A 24184-nucleotide genomic window follows, 5' to 3' on the forward strand; every position below is an offset into this window, starting at 1 on the left:
TGTGTGAAGTATTATTTTATAACCTCCCCTGACAATGATGTATTTTATATAAGCAGCACATAAAGTGGTAATTTAATACCCTATCGAGCAGGATTAAACAATAAGGAGCAGATATCACTGTAGAAAAGTTACTTTATCCGGGAAACATTTATCTACTGCAGGTGGATGTGAATCATGGCTTCCTCCTCGGTGGCTCCTGATGAGCCTGTGAAATTCTGTCCTGTTCACCACTGTTAGTTATAAGCTACACCTTTCCTTCTATGACGTTAGTTACAAGCTCTACCTTTCCTTCTATGATGTTTATTTCTTGCCTGTTCAGCACTGTTAGTTACAAGCTATACCTTTTCTTCTGTGATGTGTATTTCTTGAAGGCATGGACTAAATCCTAATTCCACAGTATTCGATGCACATACTCAAGAGATACTTGTTTGAATGAATGGATTAATAGAAAATAGAAGTGGTGACTTCACTTTATTTCATTATGTCAAACTTTGTCTACACGGAAAATTATATGGTCCTTTGGATAAACAGGGCCTCTGTGCAGGGTTGTTAGAGATTGTGAGAATGCCGCAAATGGCTCTGTGGCTCTAGGCTCACAAAGGGCCTGAGGGACTTGGTGGCGCACCTGTGTTGAAAACTGAGTTCTGCAAATCCATTCGAGTGACCTGCCAGCACACACAATCCTACTTCCCAGTTGATTTCTGCACAGAGGCTTCTCCTGAATGCCCCAGGTGAACGTGGGTTCAGCCAGCACTGCTGGGCTTCCACAGCAAGCCAGGGTGCTGCAGGGACGAGAGAGAAGAGGGGCAGGACCAGGATCTTCCTGGGCCCCAGTCCCCGTGTGGGGACGCTGCCTGGCCTGGCTTTTCTGGGGGAGGTCAGGGAAATGATGGCATGGAGGGACTGTTGGTATGAGTCGCTTGCTCAAACATAGATCCCAGGTCTGTGTGGGAGGCAAATAGAAATTTATGTGGGTATCATCAGTAACATAGCAAACATGGGCTTCTTCACTAGGGTGGCTGACCCTCTTGCTCATCTGCTGAGCAAAGGCCCGGCCCGGCCCGGCCTGGCCTGGCCTTCTACGCCTCCACAGTGAGCTTTTCTCAAGCTCTGTCCACTCCATGGAGATAGCCGGAGCCAGGGCAGATATGGGGTGTTTTCCACTTTTTATTTATTTTTTCTTTTTTGAGATGGAGTCTTGCTCTGTCGCCCAGGCTGGAGTGCAGTGGTGTGATCTCGGCTCAGTGCAAGCTCCACCTCCCAGGTTCACGCCATTCTCCTGCCTCAGTCTCTCGAGTAGCTGGGGCCACAGGTGTCCGCCAACACACCAGGCTAATTTTTTGCGTTTTTAGTAGAGTCAGGGCTTCACCGTGTTAGCCAGGATGGTCTCAATCTCCTGACCTCGTGATCCACCAGCCTCGGCCTCCCAAAGTGCTGGGATTACAGGCGTGAGCCACTGCACCCGGCCAGGTATTTGTCAGTTTTTGAAAGCTACATTTAAAGAATGAAATAGACCGAACAGAATTACTTCCTGAGTATTTAATACTCAGTCTACCAGAACACTTAAATATAGTTAATGTATTCAAATAATAAGAAAGAACTTTCCCTCTGTTCCAAAGAAAAAGTATAAACAACCTTTTACTTGTCAGGGATTTCACTATGTTTCTAAAAAGCCAGCAAGCACTTTTCCTGAAATAGACCCATCTCTTCCTCTGCATAGACCCTATGAACATTTTAGCTACATTTCTGCTGTATCTTAATGTGATAGATTGTAGAAAATTCCTTGCTACTGGAACTTCACGATGCTTTCCTTTGAAACATCAAATAGAAAGTATGGATAGTAAATCTCAGACTAGTTGCAATTATCAGTCTTGGTAGAGCTGCCACCCACAGCCTCTGTCAATTACAACAGAGTGTGTCTCCCCAGCAACCCGGATTAGATTACGGACCAAGCCAGGCTCACCCAGGATTCAGTGCAACGTCTTTCAAAGCGGTAGTCACTGCCCCTGGAGGAGACTTGAGAAGTCCTCCCTTTGATGCCTGTGCATGGCTGTTCTCAGATCACAGCAGCTGCAGCTGCAGCTGCAGCAGCATCTCAGAGGATGCCAGCAGGGGTGTCCTGGGTATTGACATCACGGTAGGGGCCTGCAGTGTCTGAATGAAATGGGCCGTGAAAGTGAGCACCCTAGAGGAGTCCACAGCCACGTTTCAAAGGTGCAGTGGCCCGAGGTGAACCCCAGAGCACTGAGGAGCCTGGAGTTGACCTGTCACGACTTCATTGAGAGAGCTGACTGAATTCCGTACCTGTGCGGGCAAAATATGGCTGTTTGCGCTTGGCCCCTTCTCAGTCCAGGGCTAGGGAGGTTGTCTGCACAGCTAGTGGGAGCTTAACTTTGTGCACACTCGGGGTTGGGTCCCACTCATTTCTGTGATCCCAGGGAAGATAGACATGCCGAGCTCTCCTGGAAGAGGGCCCTGACGAGTGGAAGCTGAGCTTCAAGATGGTCGGCCTTGTGGTGTGCGTGGCGGGTTCCGAGTCGGTGTGTGCTGAGTGGGGCCCCGGCTGCTGCTGTCGCTATTGGGCTCAGCAGACGCTGCGGGGGACGTGGCTCCTGTTGTACTTGGTGGTTTTCTCCTCACAGGAGTGGGTTTCCCTGCTGTGAAGGTGTCGGGGCTGTGACAGGCAGCCTGGCAGGAGGAAGACGCTCGTGGGGTTGTGCCCCGAAGCCCCCTTCCTCTTGAGGAGCATGAAGGGGGTTTGGGACCCTGCTTCCGGCTGCGCTCCCTTGCTAGGTTCTTGGCCTCGGGGGCCAGGAGAAGCTGAGTACAGGCCTGAAACCTGGACCCCTTCCACAGCCTCCGTGGCGTTTGTGGTGTGATGCGGGACGAGGCCCTTGGAACTCCAAGCCCTACGCTGGCATGCCCGCCCACTGGGGCGTCTTGGGCACCTGCTGTGTGCTTGGCTCCGTGGTGGGGTGGGCGGTAGCAAGGGCTGTGGGGTAGAGTGGACATGGTACGCGGATGATGAGAAGCGTCAGGGAGGCAGTGAGAGCACAGCTGAGACCTGCAAGGAGGGGACTGGCTGTGGGTGTTGGGGCTCAGGGAGCTGCCTCTACCCAGAGCCACAGTGGCCAGTGAGGGCAGAGCAGGGGACCAAGGCCCAGGGAAGCCGAGTGTATGGTTCGCATCAGGTGTGCGGGTCTGCCGGGCTGTGCGGCCCTTCTCAGTCCTGGCTGGGCCTGGGGTCCCAGAGGGAACGGAGGGTCTTCGCATCTCCCTCCTCTTGCTTCCCTGCTGCTTCCTGGTCAAGGGATGCTTCTTTATTGCAACTCTGGCAGTTATTCTGCATATTAAGAGGAGTTTCACAAAATCGTAGGGGGGGAGGCGGACTAGGGATTCATTTTTTTTTTCTCCCCCTGATTTTACACGGAGCCTTCTACTACCCCTTAGTGTGGAGGCAGAGTGCAGATGCTCTACAGTTATCTATCCAGGAAGAGAAGAGCTGATGGGAAGTCACAGATCTGATCATTGCAATAGCACTGATATTTTTAAGTGGGAGAATGCTGATGTCTATAATAATCAGAGTAAAACTTCAGTAGCTTCAACATAAAGATTCTGAGATGATCTTAGAGCCATTTCGTCCCTAGATCCTTCTGCAGTGTGGAGTGTGACATCTCTACCAGCCTCTGGTCAGTGGCCGCCTGTGGGTAACTGAATGCTTGAAGTGTAAATGAGAACTTCTAATTTTATTTAATTTTAGTCAAATTTAAATAGCTATATGGGACGGGCACCGTGGCTCATGCGTGTATTCCCAGCAGTTTGGGAGGTCGAGGCGGGTGGATCATGTGAGGTCAGGTGTTCAAGACCAGCCTGGCCAACAAGGTGAAATCCCATCTGTACTTAAAAATAGAAATAAAATAGTCAGGCGCGGTGACAGGCGCCTGTAATTCCAGCTACTCGGGAGGCCGAGGCAGAAGAATCACTTGAACTCGAGAGGCAGAGGTTGCAGCAAGCCGAGATCGAGCCACTGCACTCCAGCCTGGGTGACAGAGGGAGACTCTGTCTTAAGAAAAAAAAAAGATTTTAAAAAACCCTACATGCCCCTAGTTGCCTCTGTAGGAGACGGCATGGTTCCAGAGGTAGACTTTGTGTTGAGGACTCTGCAGCGTCAGGCTGGAGACAGTCTCCCTTCCTAGCAGCGTGGGCCCCTGGGCTGTTCTTCTACCAGAAGGGATGGTGGCGTCTCTGGGAGGTATCTGTAGACTCAGATCTGTGTGGATTAGTGACTTGTGTTACTCACAGATACTTAATTTTATGGGTAAATGAATACCTGGACTGGCTGCAACTTCAGGGCGAGATTCGGGAGTAGGGAGTGAAAAGTGACGACGGAACCCTGGGCTTGTCCTGCTGCCCCCAGGACCCGGTCGGGGTGCCTTCTCGTCTGAAGTCCCAGCACGTGGTCAGGGTACCCCTTGCCTCTGAAGCCCCCAGGAAGTGATCGGGGCACCAATCCCCTCTGAAGCCCCAGTACCTGGTCGGGGCGCCCCTCCCTTCTTAAGCCCCCAGACCCTCCTGGCCTGCGGTGCTGCTTCTCCAAATGCTGTCCTTGGCTGTTTTCCAGGAGTCACCTGCACCAGAGCAGGCTGCGTGTGTCATTTCTTGTCGGATCTGGGGTGTCAGTGAAGCTCATTTATCTTGTCTTCCTCCTCATGTGCCGTATCTCACCTGTTGACTGTCTGAGTTTGTGTGAGTGCGTGTTGTGCGTTCTCAGGCTGTACTCGGTGCTTAGGTGACAAGAACGTCTTAGAGCAACGGACTGTCTGCTCCAAAGGACGCTGGGCATGAATCGAGACACAGTTTACTTGTGGGGTTTAAATTTCCTGGGTGTTGGAGGCAATTAAGGGGAAACAAGGTCTAAAAAAGCCCCTGCAGATGAGGAAGGCAATAATGAAAAAAATTACTCTATACACACTTAGCAGTTGATTTAATTTGAAGGTGAATTTTGCATTTCGGGAACTACTAAAGGTACTGTTTGTAGGGATTCCTTGATGAGCTTCTTGTTTTCTGTCTAGAAAGTAAAGTGGATTGGTTTTGCCTTTAATGCTGACTGACTAGAATCTACTTCCTTTTCCCCCCATTCACGTTAGGGTGGGGATTGGACTGGAAGAGCTGTAGGATCTCTTTATTTCTGATCTTAAATGAATTTTTTCTTCAATGCCCTGTTCTTTGGTTTGGGAAATGTGCTCAATTTGTACCGTGCTTTAAATGTACACAAGGGTCGAAATTGCTACTTTTCTTTAAAGTTAGATATAACATCTTAAGTAAAATGTCATCTATAAATCAGGCACAGTCTGGGGCCTGGAGACCCCTCTTGTCACTTCCTTCCAGCTGTGTCTTCTTCCCTGGCCACATTGCCCTGGCCACATCTCCTCCCCACACCACGCCGTGTCATCCGCCCACCACCTCACCTCTGGTCACAACACCTCCCTCCCGGCCACATCACCTGTGGCCTCACTGCCTGCCTCCCTCCTTCCTGGTGGCCTCCGTGGCTCCCACTGTCTGCCCTCCCGAGGGTCTGTTCAAGGCTCCTTCCCCGTTTTCCACTCCTGAGTGGGTCTCGGGGCCTAGATGTTTCACAGGATGCAAGTTTCTTCCCTTCCAGCCGTGGGTCTCTGAGCGACAACTCCAGAGAGGGCACTAAGCTCTCCTTACCTACCTGGGGGGCCCTGAGCCCTGACCACCGACCACCAGGGCTTTTCTGCAGTGTGTGGGGCAGACTCATGCATGAATTGGACTAAAAAGATGCTTCCAGGAATCCTTGTTTTAAGTGCACTGGAGCAGAGATGGGGAGAGGGGACCACCTGGTTTGCTCAGAATTTGGTCCTGATCACAGCCAATGAGGCAACATAAGCACCTCCTAAATGAAGCATTCCACAGACTGATTTTACACATGACAGAAAGGCTTCACACAATGAGTGAGTTTGAGCTGCATTTGAAGGAAGAACAGGTCCCTGTAGGTGGAAATGAAAGGTAAGCGTGACCCAAGCCATCAGCAGCAGCGGGGGTGGGGTGGTGCAGACTCCCCATGGATGGTGGGCATGGCTGAAATGCAGGAGAGGGCAGGGGTGCGAAGGAACAGCAGGGCGGCAGTAAAATTCCCCTGCAGAGAGGGGACGTGACTGAGATATTATCACATGTATACAACTGAGAGATGATTTGAGGAGGATTTCTGGGAGCCTGTGGGAAGAGCACGTGGTCATCATCAGTTCTCGGGATCTCTTTTTATGAAGTGAAAATAGTCTTGCCTCTGCCTATCTTGTGAGCTGTTGTGACGATCAAATCAGATAATCTTCAGCGAGCCTTGTAAATGCTAAAGCTTATGACAGACTGTTCCAGCCCCCTTGTCTCTACCCTCCTTTCCTCCTGGGTAACGTGAACCCTGCTGGGTACCTCACTATCTGCCTGGTTTCCTCCTCCATAACGTGAGCCTTGAGTACTTGCTGGGTACCTCGCTGTGCACCTTCCTTAGTAACGTGAGCCCTGAGTATTTGCTGGGTACCTCGCTACCTGCCGTACAGCTGGCTGTAGAATTGTCAAACGCACTTGGCTGGCACATAAGCAGAAGTGCTCGCTGGGCCTTGGGAGGGCTTTGGGACATGTGGGTGCCTTCTGTTCCCTGTTAGGCTGGAGCTGCAGGAGCCCCCCTAGACCAGATAGAGGACCAAGGCTGTGGCCTCGGGGTGGGGGCTGGGGGAGCTCCCTGGGTTTATTGTGTGGGTGAGAGCAAACTTCAGTCCCGCTGTGGCATTGGGATTCAGGGTTCCTTCTGGAATGTTCTGAGTGAGAAACAGGAAGTGCGCACAGGTGCGTCTTCTGCGGATTTTATGGTTATCTCTTGGGAGAGCACTGGTGCCTCTGAACTATGAACCTGCAGAACCACTTGTTCCACTAACGGCCGCCTTTATATAAAGAATGACTTACAAAAGATGCCACTTCAGATGGAGGTATTTGCAGGTGTGGCCTGAAAAATGAACAAAATGACTTTCATCTCAAGGAAAGTACCTTACATTTTTCCCAATGATAGACATTTGAGCTTTCCAGCGAATATTAAAACATAAAAATCTTGTGTCCACCACTTTCTCATGTGATCAATGGTGATACTGATGTGGGTTTTTTTTTTTTTTTTTTTTTTTTTTTTTGGACATATAATGAAATGTGGAAGCCGCTCATAACTCTGAACCAGTATTTTCTAACCAATGTGTGATTACAAAATCGTGTGCTGGTAAAAGCCATTCAAGTGCAAGACGGACCAGTCGACTTAGAAGGAATTGGGGCAGAAAGGCCCGTCGACCAGAGCACAGACTCTGTGTTGCAGACAGCCTGTACGGAAGTGCCACTTGTTACATTTGGCAGCAGAGAATACCTAAAATGATCTGAAAACACAATGAAAATACTGCTTCCTAATTGTATATCAGTATGGGGTCGGACTTTCTTCATAAACTTCAGCCATGGCTCTGCAGCCCACTGAACGCAGATGCAGGCATGAGAATCCTGCTGTCTGAGGTGCAGAGATGTTAGGTGTTTTCACAGCAGCACAAACTGTTGCCACGCTGCTGCTTATTTTGGAAAATGGTTTCTTCTTTAAGACTGTGTTAAGATGTAATGACTTTATCCTTGAAAAAGAAACTAAATTATGTTCTTTTTTTTTTTTTTTTTTTTTGAGACGGAGTCTTGCTCTACCACGCAGGCCGGAGTACGGTGGTGTGACCTCAGCTCACTTCAACCTCTGCCTCCTGAGTTCAAGCGATTCTCCTGCCTCAGCCTCCCTAGTAGCTGGTACTACAGGTGTTCGGCACCATGCCAGGCTAATTTTTGTATTTTAGTAGAGACGGTGTTTCACCATGTTGGCCAGGCCGGTCTCGAACTCCTGACCTCAAGTGATCCACCTGTCTCTGCCTCCCAAAGTGCTGGGATTACAGGCATGAGCAGCCACCACTCCCGGCCTGATGAGAAAGCTTTTTTGTGCTCTTTAATAAAGTGCAAAGGGTTCCTGAGACCCAAAAGTTTGAAAACCACTGGCTTAAACCAACAAAATTGTCCATGATTCTTCAGTGTATCTTCTAATCTATTGATGGAGAGAGGACAGCAAGGGTTGCTTTACTTTTTTCCTTTCACAACTCAATGGTGCTGGGACAACTGGGGTATCCACATAGAAAAGGATGGACTGGACCCTTCCTCACCCTACACGCAAAGCTCAACATGGTTCCAATGTAAGGAGCTGACTGAGACCCATTCTGTCAGTCTGCTGGGTACCATAACGGACACCACAGACCGTGCGACTTAGACAATAGCATCTTATTTCCTTTTTTCTGGAGACTGGAAGCCTAGGATCAAGGTGAGGGCAGGGTTGGATTCTCTGGGGCCTCACCCCATGCTGTGTAGACCGCTTCTTCTCTGTGTCCTCACAGGTTTCTCTTACGTGTATGCAGCACTGAGGACTGTGTCTAAATTCTCTTAAAAGAACACCAGTCATACTGGATCAGGGCCTACTTTTAAGATCTTATGGGACCTAAATTGCCAAGTTAAAGGCCCTGTATGTAAATACAGTGACATTTTGGGTTTCTGGGGTTGTGACTTTAACATGGAATCTTGGGGGAGGGGGACAGTTCAGCTCATAACACCTTTAGGGGAGAATCCTGGAGAAACTGTTAGGTTGGATTAGGCAATGTTTCCTTGGCTGAGACGTCTAGAGCTATAACAAGCAACTGAAGGGAAAAAGACGGTATCAAAATTAAAAATGTTCAATTCAGAGGATACTATTAAAGTAAAATGACAACCCACAGAACAGGATACATTATCACGATAAGGACCTGATATCAAGAATATATTCAAAAACTCAATAAAAATCCAATTTAAAAATGGACAAAGGATTTGAATAGACACTCTCCAAAGAAAGACATATAAATGCCTTAAAAAGCACATGAGATGTTTAGCAGAATTCGTCATCTTAGAAATGGAAATCAAAACCACCGTGAAATAACACTTCACAACCACCGTGATGGGTGGGTAAAACCCCAGTATTGGACAGTGACATGTTGGTGAATTGGGGAAAACTGAAATCTTGATATATTGCTAGTGGGAGGGGAAGTAAAATGGTGCAGTTGATTTGGAAAAGTCTGACAGTTCCTCAGAAAAGCATGAAATCACCGTACGACCCAGCAATTTCACTCCTAGCCATATGCTCAAGAAAACTGAAAACATTTTTCCAAAAAGTATGTCATGCCTGAATCTTCACAGCAGCATTATTCATAGTAGTAGAAACAGTCCAGGTGTCTGTCAACCGGTCACTCACTGAGATTCCACTCACCTTAGACGTGAAAGATGTCAGCACCGAAGGTCACACCAAAGGTCATGCACTGTACGATTCTCCTCACAACAGGTGTCCAGAATGGGCAAATCCAGAGAAAAGGAAGTTGGCTGGTGATTGCCAGGCGCTGGTAGAAGGAAGGAGCCAGGTGCTGACTCTTAATGGGTTCAAGGTTTCTTTAGCCTGTGGTGAAAAAGTCCCGGAATTACATACTAGTGGTTGATGTGCAGCTTTTAGAATATGCTAAAAAGACTGAATTGTATTCTTTAATATTGGGGCTTTTGTGCTTTGTAAATTGCTTTTCAATTTAAAAAGGAATTCAAGAAGTTATTTGGTGTTGATATGATAGTATCCAAAACAAGTTACTATGTAACTCACGTCCCCAGAGTTAAACTTCATTTTCTGAGGATCTTGAAGTGTTTGAGGCTAGGAGACACAACGATCCTATACTGTATGTTACACCCCATCTTACTGATTTCTATCTCACATAACCATATTCAGGAAAAACCGACATGTAAATGTGAGCTGAATGCTATGCAGAGGCACATTCCTCTTACCCAGATGATCTTTAGTGGTACAGTAAGAGATGAGATCATAGCAACGTTAGTTTAGTTAGTTTTAATTTCCATGGCAACAGGAATTTGGCACATGGGATGAGTTAGATCTCCCTGCACAGCTCCTAACGGGGTTGCCCATTTCTGTGTGGTGTCTGTGTATATTCTCGCTGTGAAAATAAGTGATAGCACCTGCACAAACACTTGTCCGGAAGCGCACACGAAGCTGGTGAAGGCAGAGGACAGGCGAGAGGGAAGCATGGCTCAGCCCTGGCAAAGAAGACCGTTATTCCAAACGCAAAATATTCAGGAACACAATCCTTGGGAAGACTGGTGATGTCTTTAGACCTCACCACTATCGGGTTGTATCTGTGCAGCCAGTTACCAGAGCCGCAGAACGGCGTGTGTTGGTATTGGTGTCATCACTCAACGATTCTGACTTTTCCTGGTGCTGAGGATGACTGCATATGGCAGAAGCAAAGTGCTAATCTAGCACAGGTCATCATATCCAAGTTCTTTTCTATGAAGGCGGGCAGGGTTAGGAACCACCCCACCCCACCCCACTCCCCAATCCTATAAGAACTGGGATCTGATGATCTGTGCTGTCGAGAGAGGCAGGGTTAGAACACCTCATTCCTCAATCCCATTGTTGAAAATAATAGTTGGATTGGGAGGGTTTTTACTCCTAAGGTTGAAGCCGTGCATTTCTGGAGCCTGGGCTGTCAGTCATGGTGGCTGGGGAATGCTGGGGCTGCGGTTGTCTGGCTGCCGATAGCCCTGCTGGTGGGTCCTCCCTCTTTGACACCGTTCATTTCTGAAGCTTGCTTTCCCCGGTGTTGGAAGTAGCAGCACTGGAGGAATGGCCGCCTTCCTACAGTGAAGCTCTGGCAGGAGAGGAGAAGATACGGAGCGTCTGTTCAAGGACGTGACGTTCTGGGCACTGCACCATGCGTTCTGCTTCTCAGCTGTGCCTCCTGGTTGATGTTACCATCACCTGGCATTTCCCAGGAGGTAACTCGCGAATGCCACACTGATGGAACAGTGCGGCTCGAGTCCAGGGCCGCTAGAGCACATCAACAAGGTCAGGCTGGACGCATGTGCTTGCTGACAGGAAAATGACAGGAAATGACATGTCAGTTCAGGAAAATGACAGGAAATGTCATGTCAGTTCAGGAAAATGACAGGAAATGTCATGTCAGTTCAGGAAAATGACAGGAAATGTGTTTGCTGACAGAAAAATGACAGGAAGACGACAGGAAAGAGGCCCATGAGGAGAGGAACCAGTAGATTCAAGGCAGTTAACCGAAGGAGCGAGCCATCACAGGCTGGGAGGACACCCCAGCCACAGTGGATGTCAGCGGTGGTGGCTGGACTCGGGGTCCGTGAATGTTGCATGATCGAACGTGTTTGGTACATTCTCAGCTCCTGCCCAGGTGCCTCCCAAGCATCAGGTGTTGTGGCTCCCCACACCCTTCCCATCTGTGTGTAGCATGACCACCACCTTCCTACCGTGTGTTTGTCCTATCACGGCTGCTGTGCCTAACGGACGCTTTGCTTTCCAGCTACTTTCCTATAACCAAAGCCCTTGAACGACTTTGCGTTTCAGAGACAACAGGGTATTAGTTTTTCATGATTGCTCTGAGGATTGCCGAAAGCAAATGTAACTTACAGGATGGAAGATATTGGAGACAGTAATTATAGATGACTTTTCTCAGTTTTTTGATTGTGGTAAAGTTACACAGCACTCTATTTTTAAGTGTATGGTTTTGTGGCATTAAGTGTGTTCACACTGTCGTGCTGCGATCACCGCCATCCATCTCCAGAACTTTCTGGTCTCCCCACGCTTGAAACTCGGTCTACCAAACACTAGCTCTCCTCCCGCCCCAGCTCTGGTAAGCACTACAGGTTGCTTACAAAATAAGCTTTTTCAGTAAGAGAAGGGGCAAGGAAAAGAGCTCTAAAGACTGTCTTGAGATTTGAGGAAGTGTTTTAGGTTTTGTTGTGTGGTTCCCGGTGTAAAGGAACTATTGAAGACGTGGGAAGGCGAAGGTCTGTGATCTCAGGAAGTGCTGGGCTGGGCAGCTTTCCCACTGTGACGGGGGCACTTGCCCTCAAACCTGCCTGAGATAATCGCGTGAGGATGGTGCTGCATTGTGACAGCTCTGAACTTGGTCTCCTTGAACGTTGCCAGGTACATAAGCTTTGGCGGTTACCGTCTAGTGTCTGTGGGAGACCTAGAATTTGAACATTGTTGACTTTAGGACACACTCATTTTATAACACTCTACCTGTTCTCATCAATAGGAAATATGCTGTGTCCTTTTTTTTTTTTTTTTGAGAGGGAGTCTCGCTCTGTCGCCCAGGCTGGGGTGCAGTGGCCGGATCTCAGCTCACTGCAAGCTCCGCCTCCTGGGTTTACGCCATTCTCCTGCCTCAGCCTCCCGAGTAGCTGGGACTACAGGCGCCCGCCACCTCGCCCGGTTAGGTTTTTTTGTTTTTTTTTTTTTTGTATTTTTTAGTAGAGATGGGGTTTCACCGTGTTAGCCAGGATGGTCTCGATCTCCTGACCTCGTGATCCGCCCGTCTTGGCCTCCCAAAGTGCTGGGATTACAGGCTTGAGCCACCGCGCCCGGCCTTTTTTTTTTTTTTTTTTTTTTTTCCCCCTTAATATTCTGTGTTGCCGTAACAGTAGTTGCAGCGGACGCTACTTCTGGTTCATGGTCATCACCAAACACAAGCTTCAGGAAACCGTGTGAAAAATGAAGGGGAAAGTGCTTTTCTGCAAAGGGCTTTTTTGAACATCTTGTTTTTTCCTGGAATATCTGTTTTGGTGTAAAACGTTTTCATATTTAGGGGTTTGTAACGTGTTTTATACTGGTTAGCTTTGAAACCCCATGTTTTTGCAGGCCATGGGGCTGCTTTATCCTGTTATTCTATGATATAGCAGGTTGGCAAAACTATTGGTTATTTCACTTTAAAAACCAAAGCAGCTTACAGATTGAGTGTGATTCTTGTAAGAATTTAATTGTAAAATTGATTTGTGTTCAACAAGCTTACTGGAATGGCTAGATCCGTGGACAAAAAGATAAGAACATGTCAAGTCTCTGGGCCAGGAAGGACTTCCAAATAATACAAGTGATACACATTAATTTCTTAACAAAAGATTAGATTTAGTACATAACTGTTTAAAACCTCCATATTTTCTATTATAGCCATTCCACAGTGCCCATGGGGGTGGGCTGCAGGACTGCCTATGGAATCCAAGGTCTTTGGGCGTTGAGGTCGCTGCAATAAAATGGCATCGTGTTTGCATATGACATATGCACATCCTCCTGCAGATAGTCATGTCAGGGTTGCTCGTAACAGCTATACCATGGACATTCCATGCGAGTAGTTGTTTAATGAATAATAAAGTCTGAATGCTTAGTACAAACACATTAAAAAATATGTTGATCTATGGTTGGTTGAATCCACAGGCCTGGAACCCCGGGAGAGAATACAAACTCTAGACGCAAAACGAACAAAGCACTTGAGGTCAGCAGTGACGGGTGTGGGATCACACTGAATCTCATGTGTTTTGCTGTCTGTGTCACTGTGTCCCGTGTAAACGGGAATCATTTGTAGCTTAAGGTAAAATAGGTAACAGGAAACACTACAGAGTGGGCACGAAGGCGCGCCCCTCATTACCCCGTGTTACAGCCAAGCGTCTGCCTCCTAGGGAAGGATTTGTTCTGTGGGGAGACTAGATGTTGATGATTTCCGGATGTGTGAAGGGAAACTCCCTCCGAGAAGCGTGGCTTTGGCCGGAGCACATCAGACGAGAGTTACCGTGGCATGGAGTTTCCACAGTGGCCCTCAGGCCTGCTGCTTCTCTCCTCTCCCCACCCCTGGCCCTGACTCTTACCAAGGGAGGAAAGTTCAGCTCCAGCTGAGCCCCGCACAGGGCTGTGGGTCTCTAGGACAGGTGCCCACCTTCGCCTGAACAGGCTGTGTCAGAGGAGTGTCTGGCTGTACTTGAGCTGTGAGAGATGCTCTCAGAGATCCAGCATCCTGAAAACCCAGGTGCTGAAGGTTCCTTCTCTTCCACCATCCTGCGGGGAAGGGGGTCTTATCCTGCTTCCCCTCAACCCGAGCTGACTTCTTGTCTGTTCTGTACACCTAGGTTTTCAGAGCAGTTATTGTTAATCATCTAGCAGACAAACAACCATAAGGTGACAGCCTGGGAGGGTAGACGGCGCTGGAAGGTAGTTTTCTGAATAACAGCGTTCAGTTTCCTGTTTTGCCATCATTTGACCCAAGGCCCCAAGATAATTGAAATATTGTCAGCCAAACACCGATTTTTTATCTGAGTTTTTTTTTTTTTTTTAAGTTATGGGTGCAAACTTATAACCAGGGACCTGACAAAAGAGAAGGATTTATTTGCAAAGTGAATGTCGGGGATGGTTGGCATTTGCCAACTCTGACTAGCAGGGACCCAGGCTGCTTCCGTTCTGCCGCCCGACTCCTGATCCTCCAGCTCCTGCCCCTGTTCCCACCAGCAGGAAGAGGAGCGGGAAGGTGCCTTTTCCCCTTTAAGGGGGTGAGGTGAGAGTTGCACCTGCCACTTAGCTAGTCCCTGGGGTGATTCTCCAGCATGGGTGGGAGTTGGGTTTGGAGGCCTGAGCCCCATGAAGCTGGGGTTGCTGTTCCCTGAGCAGCAGGAAACTGGACTCTGGGAAGTGGGGTCAGAGGGTAGCATCCTCAGGAGGGGCCTCTCGTCCCATTTGACATCTTCACTGCAAAAGGGGGTGTGGGCTTCATGGTCCATTGACAAATAGAACGTTACTTTTTTTTTTTTGAAGCACATAGAACCCTAATTCCTTTGGCTTTTACTAAAGTGGCATTTTGTAATTCCACATGATTTCATTGATATACTCGCAGGAGAGAATGCTTCCTGTAAACCAGAAGGATCTCTGCGACAGTCCTCGATCCATAGAGAGTTCATTTTCCCAAGGTTATAGACACAGCCTTAGGAGGGGTTGAGGACACACTGCGGCAGCCTCAGGAGGTCCTGGACATGTGTCCAAGGTGTTTGGGGCACAACTTGGTCTTACACATTTTAGGGAGACGTGAGACATCAATACATGTGAGACGTACGTTGGTTCAGTCTAGGAAGGATGGACGGCTCGAAGCGGGGAGGGATTTCCAGGTCACAGGTAGATCAGACAAATGCATTTCTGGTGCATCTTTCCAGAGGAAGCAGTCAGATCCGCATTTATCTCCGTGTGCAGATGGTGACTTTGAGTTCTGTCCTCTGTCCATGAGGAATTTCCTTGTGGATCGGTTGTGAGGGAGGTACGTGGCTTTTCCCCCCACCCCCAGTAGCTGTCTCTGTTAGGAAGAGCATGGGAGGCAGGTTTGGTCTAAGCTCTTCCTCACCTTGACGTCCCTTTACCTTAGTGATTTTGGGGTCCTGAGATGTATTTTCAACTTCATGTTTCTGAATACACTGGCACTCTAAACAGTGTTGTAGGAGGCATCTAACTTACTTAGAAGAAGAAGAATATCTGGAAACACTTGAGCACCTTCGTCCTTGAGAGAACCAAGCCTTTGTTTAGTTTGCTTTGCCCTGAGGCTGTTACGCTGCCCCGGGCTGTGCGGCCTTAGAAAGCTGTGCCCCTGTGAGCTACTGCCTGTGGAATCTGGTGACTTTGAAGTTAATCCAACAGCTACATATTTTGGAAAGCAGATTCCCTCTTAAAGTGTTGGTGATTATGATTCTAGCACTAGAATTTCAGTGTGTATTTTCCACCCTTCTTACTTTGTCTCCTCATACACTGAGATGCTGCTGCATTTGCTCTTAGGCTTCACGGAGGGAGGGTCAGTTCTGACCCTTTCTTAGATATTGACCTTGAATGGACAGAATCGAGATTCAGGAAAACTCTCGAGCTGTGAGAGTGTGCTGATATCTATGTAAGTGGGGTTCATGTGTCAAACTCAGGTTTAAGAAAAACCAATTCTAGGCTGGGCATAGTGGCTCACACCTGTCATCCCAGCACCTTGGGAGGCTGAGTTGGGCAGTTCACTTTTGAGCCCAGGAATTCCAGACCAGCCTGGGCAACATAGCAAGACCCTGACTCTACAAAAAATTAAATAGGACAGGTGATGTACACCTGTGGTCACAGCTACTCGGGAAGCTAAGGCTGGAGGATGACCCAAGCCTGGCAGGTTGAGGCTGCAGTGAACCATGATAGCACCACTGTACTTATGGTGCACTGTGCCTGAGTGGCAGAAGAACAACCACCCCCCCACACACAAAATATCAATTAATGCAGTGGCCAGTTCTGCTGGGACCACCTGTTAAGACTACTCTGGGTCTCATGGTTTGAGAAGCGTCTGTCCGGGGTCGAGAGGGAGAAGCTTGAGGGCCTAGAAGCCAGTTCTTGTGGTTGAGCGTGATTGCGGGTGTGGAGTTGGGGGCAGGGCTCTCCACGGCATGAGTGGGCAAATGGATAGGCTTCCAGGACGAGCCCCTGTGACTTTGCCTGGTTTACATCCGTCCAATACAAATCCACAGGCTCTTACTCTAGAAGCTTCTGCCGGGGCTGATGGACTGGCCTGGGGACAGAGGGTGTCCTCAGAGCCTCATGGTGCCGTCTGGTTTAGGAAGAGCACTTAGTCACCTAGATCTAGGATTTATGGCACTACAAGGGGACTCCTCACACTCGGAGCAGCATCCATCTGCATTCTAGACTTGGTTCTAGGCAAAGTATTTTGGAGCCTGTTGGTACCCTGTGTTCTGTTTATGTGTAAAACAAGTTAGAGTTATAACTAGTTAAAACCTATTTTTAAAATTTTGTCACAGAATATGGCAGTTGTGGTGGAGCCTGGCCAGAGACCCCCACACTCAGACGCTGTTGCTTGCTGGAGTTGCAGGCGTTGCCTGCATCGGCTGCCCCTCCCGGCGTGTCTGTGTTCTTGACACGGGCGCCCATCGAGGCTCGGCCTGTGAGAATCGTGCAGCCATTTGTCTCCGTGTTCCTCTGAGGTTCCGCAGACTTCACGGTCCCGTGGCAGAGCGTACGGTATCTGCTTGCATCCTGATTTCCCCAAACCCCAGGACAGACCAAGAGTTCGTTACACACAACTGCAGAGGGCCCTGTGGCGTGGATTTGCAGAGACACAGCCTTTCCCCAGCTTGGCCTTCGTCTCCAGAGTTGGCTTTAGGGTGATAGAAGCTTCCTTCAGACTGGGGGGCCTTGAAGCTTTGGTGCTAGGAATTCGGTGACCAGCACGGATGATACCCCGTTTCTCTGCATTTGTAGCAATAGTTGTTAACACGACCACGAGATGTAGAGAGGAAGGAAAAAGGAGGTTTTATTTTCAGAGTAACACTCTGTGCTTTGGGAAATGTGGTCTTGGGGGAGCTGTAAGCACACGCCCCTCAGGAGGGGAGGAGGCCGCGGCATTACACGTTCCGGGGTTTGTTGGCTGTGTGTGTTCATCGGGCTCAAGGAATGTCTGAACGTTTACAGGGAAAGTGGGGTTTGTTCATCCGGTTCGTACAATGTCTGAACACTTACAGGGAAAGTCTAGCACACATGCAGTGAGTTAAGCTGTAACATCCATGTTCGCCTTGGGGCAAGTGTAACATTTGAAATGAGGTGGACTGGGCGTGTCATGTACAAAGGTGAGCTGTTGGGCGCAGACGTTTATGCGCAGCCTCAGTCACAGCCAGGACTGGCTCAGGGTCTGCAGCCTGTGGCAGGAAAGGACACTCATGAGGCCATTCTGTCCAGTCGGGGCTGCCGGCAGGGTCCCAGGGTGGGGCTGTCTGGTCGATCGGCATCTGGAGTCCACCCAGGTCCAGTGGGCAGCGTTCCTCTACACCAGGCTTCTGATTGTGGAGGAGACTTCATGCTGGTTAACACACTGTACAGGAGTAATGTTGTGGGGCTTTGGGGTCCACCTTCCCTATGATGCCGGTTACATTTCTCTCCGGACCTCACAGCCACAGAGATTGCACCTCGTCTGACAGCAGGGGGTGCCATGTTGACATAGTAATTTATTGTATTAACCTTTTTATTACTATTTTAATAACTTTTTTTTTTTTTCTTTTTAAAGAGATAGGGTATTGCCGTGTTACTCAAGCCAGTCTTGAACTCCTGGCCTCAAGCAATCCTCCCACCTCGGCCTCCCAAAGTGCTGGGCTTATAGACGTGAGCCAGTGCGCCCAGCCTACAGCCATGTTTTTAAAACTCAGCAGTTTAAAAATCCTATTCCTTTTACCCCCTCAAGCAGGCTGGTTGGCCTTGTGCAAACTGGGGTGTCACGATCTTAGCCCCCCTTTTATTTTTCCCTTTGGCCTCAAATTCTGATGAGAACAGCAGTTACAAAATGGGCTTTAGGTGATCCTTCCGTTACTAAAGCCAGAATTCTCACCAGTTAGAGGTGTCTGTCCCCAGGATTCCAGAAAGCTGTTTTGAATCAAGCCCGTAACAAATAAGTAAGGAACTAAACTCTTGGTCCTCTGCTTAGTACCAGGGGAATGGGTTAGTTGCTGATACCCTTTGATCTGTGCTCACGTGCTGCATCTCATCACGGGAAGCAGAGTCGCCCTGTGGAATAAAGCCCGGCTCAAGGTGGCGCGTCGAGACGCTTGGGGCTGTCAGTCCCTTATACAGCGGCAGACTTGGAGACTCAGTATCGCGTGCAGAGCCCAGGCAACCGGAGTGCATCCACCTTAGAGACCACATGGACGGTCGGCAAGGTGGATGTCCGGGCATATGGCCTTGACAGGCCCACTGCGAGGTGAATTAGGAATTCGTTAGCAAAGAAATCAAACTCGCCTTTGGGTCCCAACTACTTGGAAGGTTGAGGCGGGAGGATTGCTTAAGGCAGAAGGTCAAGGCCGCGATGAGCCGTGATTGTAATACTGCACTCTGGACTGGGTGACATAGCGAGACTCCAAGTCAAAAAAAACAAAAACAAAAACAAAAAAAACAAACCTTACTCTTCATAGCAAGAGGGAGAATTTATCAAAGTAACTGAAACAAAATCTTAGATGATGTAATTTCAGTGGCTAAGTGAGCTGTCCAGCCCACGTGGCTGGCTCACAACGCAACAGAGCCAGGTGCTGCTGCAACTGCCCCCCAACCCCGATCGCTTGTGGACATTTTCTGTTTTCCCATATCTCCCTTTTGGATACGTAGCTCGCCACTTTATAGCTAAGCATCAGTAAAACAGGTTGTCTATTTTGAAAAGTAACTATTTTGTCTTTTAAGGACAGAAAATGAAGCAGGTGACAATAGCATGGCAACCTGGTGAATAGATTTAGAGGAATATTTAATACTTGGCACCACTCTGATCCCTTCTTCTCTCATGCTTAGTTACAGCTACCGCCTCCTAGGACAGAACACTTTGAGCTCTGTGAGTAGGAATTAAACATGTTCTAAATCAGAAGTTTTAGTTAAGCAGTATTTTATGTGAATGCCCAGATCCTAAGTGTTCACTGTACTGGTGTGTGGTGTTGAAGAAGGAACGAGGGCTTGGGGCCACGTCTATGGTGCAGCGTCCGGGTTCCCATATGTGAGATGAGGGCCATGAGACACGGCCTGGAAGGTTCAGACTGTGGGATTGAAGGGATCTACCCAGTCCTGGAAAGCCTCAAGTCTAACTTGACTTGGGCTGGTTTTAGGGAGATGCTGGCAGCGCTGTCCACACAGGTCACTGGGAGGGGCTCTGGCACCGTCCCCGTCAGGTGTCTCATGATCAGCCCAGCTTGTTCATCTCAGAAGCTGTTGGTCGTGTTCTCGTTCCTGTTGTTCGTTGCGTGTTATTTAGGTTCTGTTCATGTGGGGATCTAGGAAGTTCCACAGTGGGAGGAGAGCCGCTGAGCCGCCTTCCTGCCTGGACGCCAGCCCCACGGAGGACCGTAACTGCTTGAGGTTGGCTTCTGCCCCCGGCCTCACCTGTGGAGGCATTGATGCAGTGGTACTTTCTAAGCTCCTGGGGCACACAGTGCTGTTGTGTGGATCCACAGGCCACTGTGGCGTCCAAGCACGTGCTCCCGGAGGAGAGGACTCTGCGGGCACTGATAGTGGGAGCTGGCTGAGAGTCCAGCGAGTTGAGACTCCCTGTGACGTGCACAGCTGCCATCTGCACAGCCCCTCCTGACGCCAAGATGGTTGTGCGACAAATGCACAAAGCACATCTCCAGCAAAAAGCCGCCGAGTGTCCACATCCAGGATATCCACCACGGTGGCCTTTTGGTGTTAATACGATGAATGTGAGCAGCAGGTGGTCTGCATTGAGTGTGACTGTGCCACTGCAGTTTTGTTCTCATGTCTTGATGAGCATGAACGGTTCCTGACGAGGGTAGGTAAGGATGCTGTGACCTGAGACTCTGCAGTATTGTAGCTTGAGGAACCAAGGAGTTTTTCTGTCTTGCAAACCTGTCAGGGAGGATGTTCCAGGCTGGTGACTGCTCCATGAGGTATTCAGAGATCCAGGTTTCTTCCCGACCCCTGCTCTGCGTTCCCAGGGACACGGCTGTCCTTGCCGTGGTTGGGAATGGGTGATTGCCATGCTGGCGGGGGAGGCTTAAGGTGAGAGTGGCCCTGATTTACCTAATCTACATAATGACAGGGAGCCTGGGAGTAAAGTGTAGCCATGGCCTGGAGGATGGATGATGGATGTTGGTGAACGACTGGCTGCACTCACCGCAGCTGGCCCAGGAATGGGGAAGGATGGCTGAGTATGCCGTTCAACGGTACCTGGTTCTTTCAGATTTGACTTCCTTATGGATTTTCTGCTGTAAAGAGGAGAGAGCCTGTGGTTCTAGGCCAAGCATCTCACTCATCTCATAACATCTTGTATCCCTCAGCCAACATTTATGTCAAGTTTTAGAAGTCCTATCAAACTGGCAAGCATTTCTCAATTTGGTTTAACCATTGGATTTTATATCTGTGTCTGCATGTCTATTTTACATCTATGTGTTTATTTGACACTCTGTAGTACCTTTGTAATAGGTTCTCTTTGGTGGAAGTTACTTTCAACAAACCCTTGCTGCTACTTGAATTTTCAAGGTTGCAAGTAGAAAGGAGAGAATAAAAACCACGTCTTCTCTAATTTTAAAATTTGTTGTTTCTCAAATCACACCAGAAGTACAGATATTACAAATTACAAAAGCAGCCAGAATCAAGGTTAAGAGATTTCTGGGCGATTCTGGCTAATCAGCAGTATTTGCTGAGGTGTGTGCAGCAGAGCAACATGCCAAGAAGCCCGGGACGGGGGAGAGTTGGGAGGCCAGGCTGTGACTTCGGAGGTGTGTTGCCTCAGGGAGAGGAGCTAGATGTAGAGAGGATAAATGGCCACAGGTGTGACCACCGCCATCCTTGCCGCGGTACGGAGGCCTTTCTACAGGGGCCTTTGTGAGCTGAGTTAAAAATCGAAATTGAGAGAGTGCAATGCATTCTTAGTTTTTAAAATAAAATGCTAATAGAGAACGTTTTGTTTGTAAGAATGTAAAATGTTACATCTTTGTTTAGAATTTAAGAATAATAATTTGCTTCTGAGATCTTTGTGACTGAGATTTGAAATCTTAAGTATGGTTTTTTCTTCCATGTTTTATACATATGCACGTATACACATATATGTAAGGTATATAAAAGGAAAATAAGCGTGTCTGTATTCACATTTATATACACTTCCATAATGTGTATACTTCCAGTCACACATAGGTCTAAGAGACTATGACTTGACTTGATAACCATGAGAGGGTAATCGCGCCTCCCGCGTTCCAGGCCTCACACAGCCCGTGCCAGGTTTTGGAAGCAGGAGTTTGTCTGCAGCCACTTCGGGAAGCGTGTGGTTGCCAGGATTGCCTAGAGCTCCAAGCTGTCTCCAGTCCCAGCCTCCCTGGGGTAGAAGCTGCCCTACCAGGGGCCTGGACATGGATGTTAGGGCCTGGAGCCAGGGACCGCTCCTGAAGCGGGGGACTCCCCTCACGGTTGGGCATGAGAACCGAGGATAGGAGGCGGAACCAGCCTCGGGCCAGTGCACGGCCTCGCTGAAGTGCTTGCGGGAAGCCCCAGCTGTACTTTGCTGACCCCATAGACAGCACCTCACTCTGTGAGATCCCCCTGGCCCACCCCTCAGGTTCCTAAAATGATGAAGGTTTCCTGAGCTGTGAATTTTTAGGTCTAGGCTAAAAAGTCCTGGGACAGGCTCACAGGGTTCTTTATGTAGAAATGATGAGTGTGCTGGTGACTCAGAGCAGGCACTGCACCCTCACTCCAGGGTCCTTCGTGCCAGGTGGAAACGAGCGTGTGGGTCACCCAGAGTCCCTGCATCCTCACTCCAGTCACTGCTCTTTGGTTTCTTAATTAAAAGCCTAAAAGCCTTGATAATGAAAATGCATTCTCCCCAGAGAGTCGAGTTTCCGGTTATGGAGGCTCACCTGTAAATGCCGTGCCAGGTCAAATATGCTGAGATCTGGGCCAGGTCCTGCTTCCTGCCCATGGCCAAAGCAGGTACTTCATTTGGGAGGTGACCCAGGAGGATATCTGAGAGGCCTGCCGGTCCCCGAGGGATGAATCCGCTGGCCTTCACACTCTGCTCCGGCCTCCATCAGCTCCTTTCTACCTGCAAACTGCCGGCTTTGACGTTGCCATCATTGGAGATATGTTAGGGACTTAGTATGGGTTGACACCCATAGGACCAGCAGATCGTGGAAAGGTGGGAACCAGGGCTGGGAGGGTGGTGACCACGGCCAAACTGAGAACCGTGGTGGGCTGGGAGGTCCATCTTCTGTCTGAAGTGTTTTTTAAAATAAAAAACAGTGTCTCAGGAGCATGAGAGGGGAGGCCACAGACGGGGAGAACGCATCTGTAAAAGACTCATCTGAGAAAGGCTGTTATCCAAACCGTGCAAGGAACTCTCAAAACTCAACAAGAAAATGAACAACCTGATTAAAAATGGACCAAAGACCTGGACAGATACCCCAACAAAGAAGATACACAGATGGCAAATCTACACGTGGAAACATGACCCGCGTCGTATGTCATAGGGTGAGGCGTCACTGTGCACCCATCGGCCTGGCCAAAACCCGAACTCCGACACTGCCGCGTGCTGGTGGCTGTGTGGGCATCAGGACCCTCACTCATCACTGGGGGAAGTGGGGCAGCTGCTGTAGGAGGCAGCGTGGCGGTTTTCCGTGGAACTAAGCTCTCCGACCACAGGAGCAATCACAGTCCTGGACGTTTACTCGGAGGAGCTGAAAGTTTACTTCCATGCGGAAATGTGCACACAGACGTTGACAGCAGCTTTATAATTGCCAAAACTAGAAAGCAACCGAGATGCCCTTCAGCAGGTGAATGGATAAACTGTGGTATGTCAGATACTGGGATATTATTCAGCACTAAAAAGAACTGGACCCCTAAGCCATGAAGACAAGGAAGGATCTTAAATGCATGTTGCTAAGTGAGACTCCAATCTGGAAAGGCTGCCTGCTGTCTGAGTCCAACCACAGCACAGTCTGGAAAAGGCAAAGCTGTGGAGACAGTCAAACAGTCAGTGGCTGCCAGGGGCTGGGGAAGGGAGAGATGAATGGGAGGAGCATAGGGGATATGGAAGGTGGGAAACAACTCCAGGTGGGGCTTTCATGGGGGATGCATGCCGTTCCACGTCTGTGAAACCCACAGAGTGAGCAGCAGCAGGCCGAGTCCTCGTGTGAGCTGTGAACTGTGGGTGGTGGTGCCGTGTTGATGCGGGTCTGTCGGTCGTAGAGACATGCTGGTCTGGTGAGGGCAGGAGAATGATGGAGGCTGTGCCTGTGCTGGGAAAGGAGATAGGTGAGGACTCTCTGTACTTTCCTCTTGATTTTGCTATGAACCAAAAACTGCTTTTAAAAATGTCTATTGAAAAGACAAACAAAAGAGTGCTGGCCAGACAACATCTGTGTGAGGGTGTGGCCTGTGTTCTACATTCAGAATTTCCGTTAGAATACACACATCTAAATTTTTCAAAGTTAAACCTTTGCATTAAGTAACTCGCTACCAAGTTACAGTATCAGCTTGAGCGCTGCCAGGATGGCCAGGATCCTGTATCCTGACAGGCTTCTCCCCTTGCAGGTGCAGTTGACGTCCATGGCCACATCCCAGTAAGCAGCAGGGCTGGAATCAGGAGTCAGGCTTTGCGGGACAGAGAGGAAGTGAGATCTGTAAGCACGTGGCTGAGGGCCGGCAGGGGGGAACCCATTGCAGGGGGCCGGCAGGGATGACTTT

The 24184-nt window shown here is 49.0% G+C and overlaps 1 long non-coding RNA gene across 1 annotated transcript; it reads right to left on the reverse strand.

The window, feature by feature from the left end:
- Positions 1-1164: 1164 nt before the first annotated feature.
- Positions 1165-23952, reverse strand: LOC135965383 (uncharacterized). The gene is made up of 3 exons (XR_010578260.2): positions 22360-23952; positions 9368-9550; positions 1165-1491 (listed from the first exon to the last, which is right to left on the reverse strand). It is a non-coding gene; the product is annotated as an uncharacterized lncRNA (long non-coding RNA).
- Positions 23953-24184: the final 232 nt, after the last annotated feature.

The sequence above is a fragment of the Macaca fascicularis genome, chromosome 10 (assembly GCF_037993035.2).
Source record: "Macaca fascicularis isolate 582-1 chromosome 10, T2T-MFA8v1.1".
Taxonomy (NCBI): Eukaryota; Metazoa; Chordata; class Mammalia; order Primates; family Cercopithecidae; genus Macaca; species Macaca fascicularis.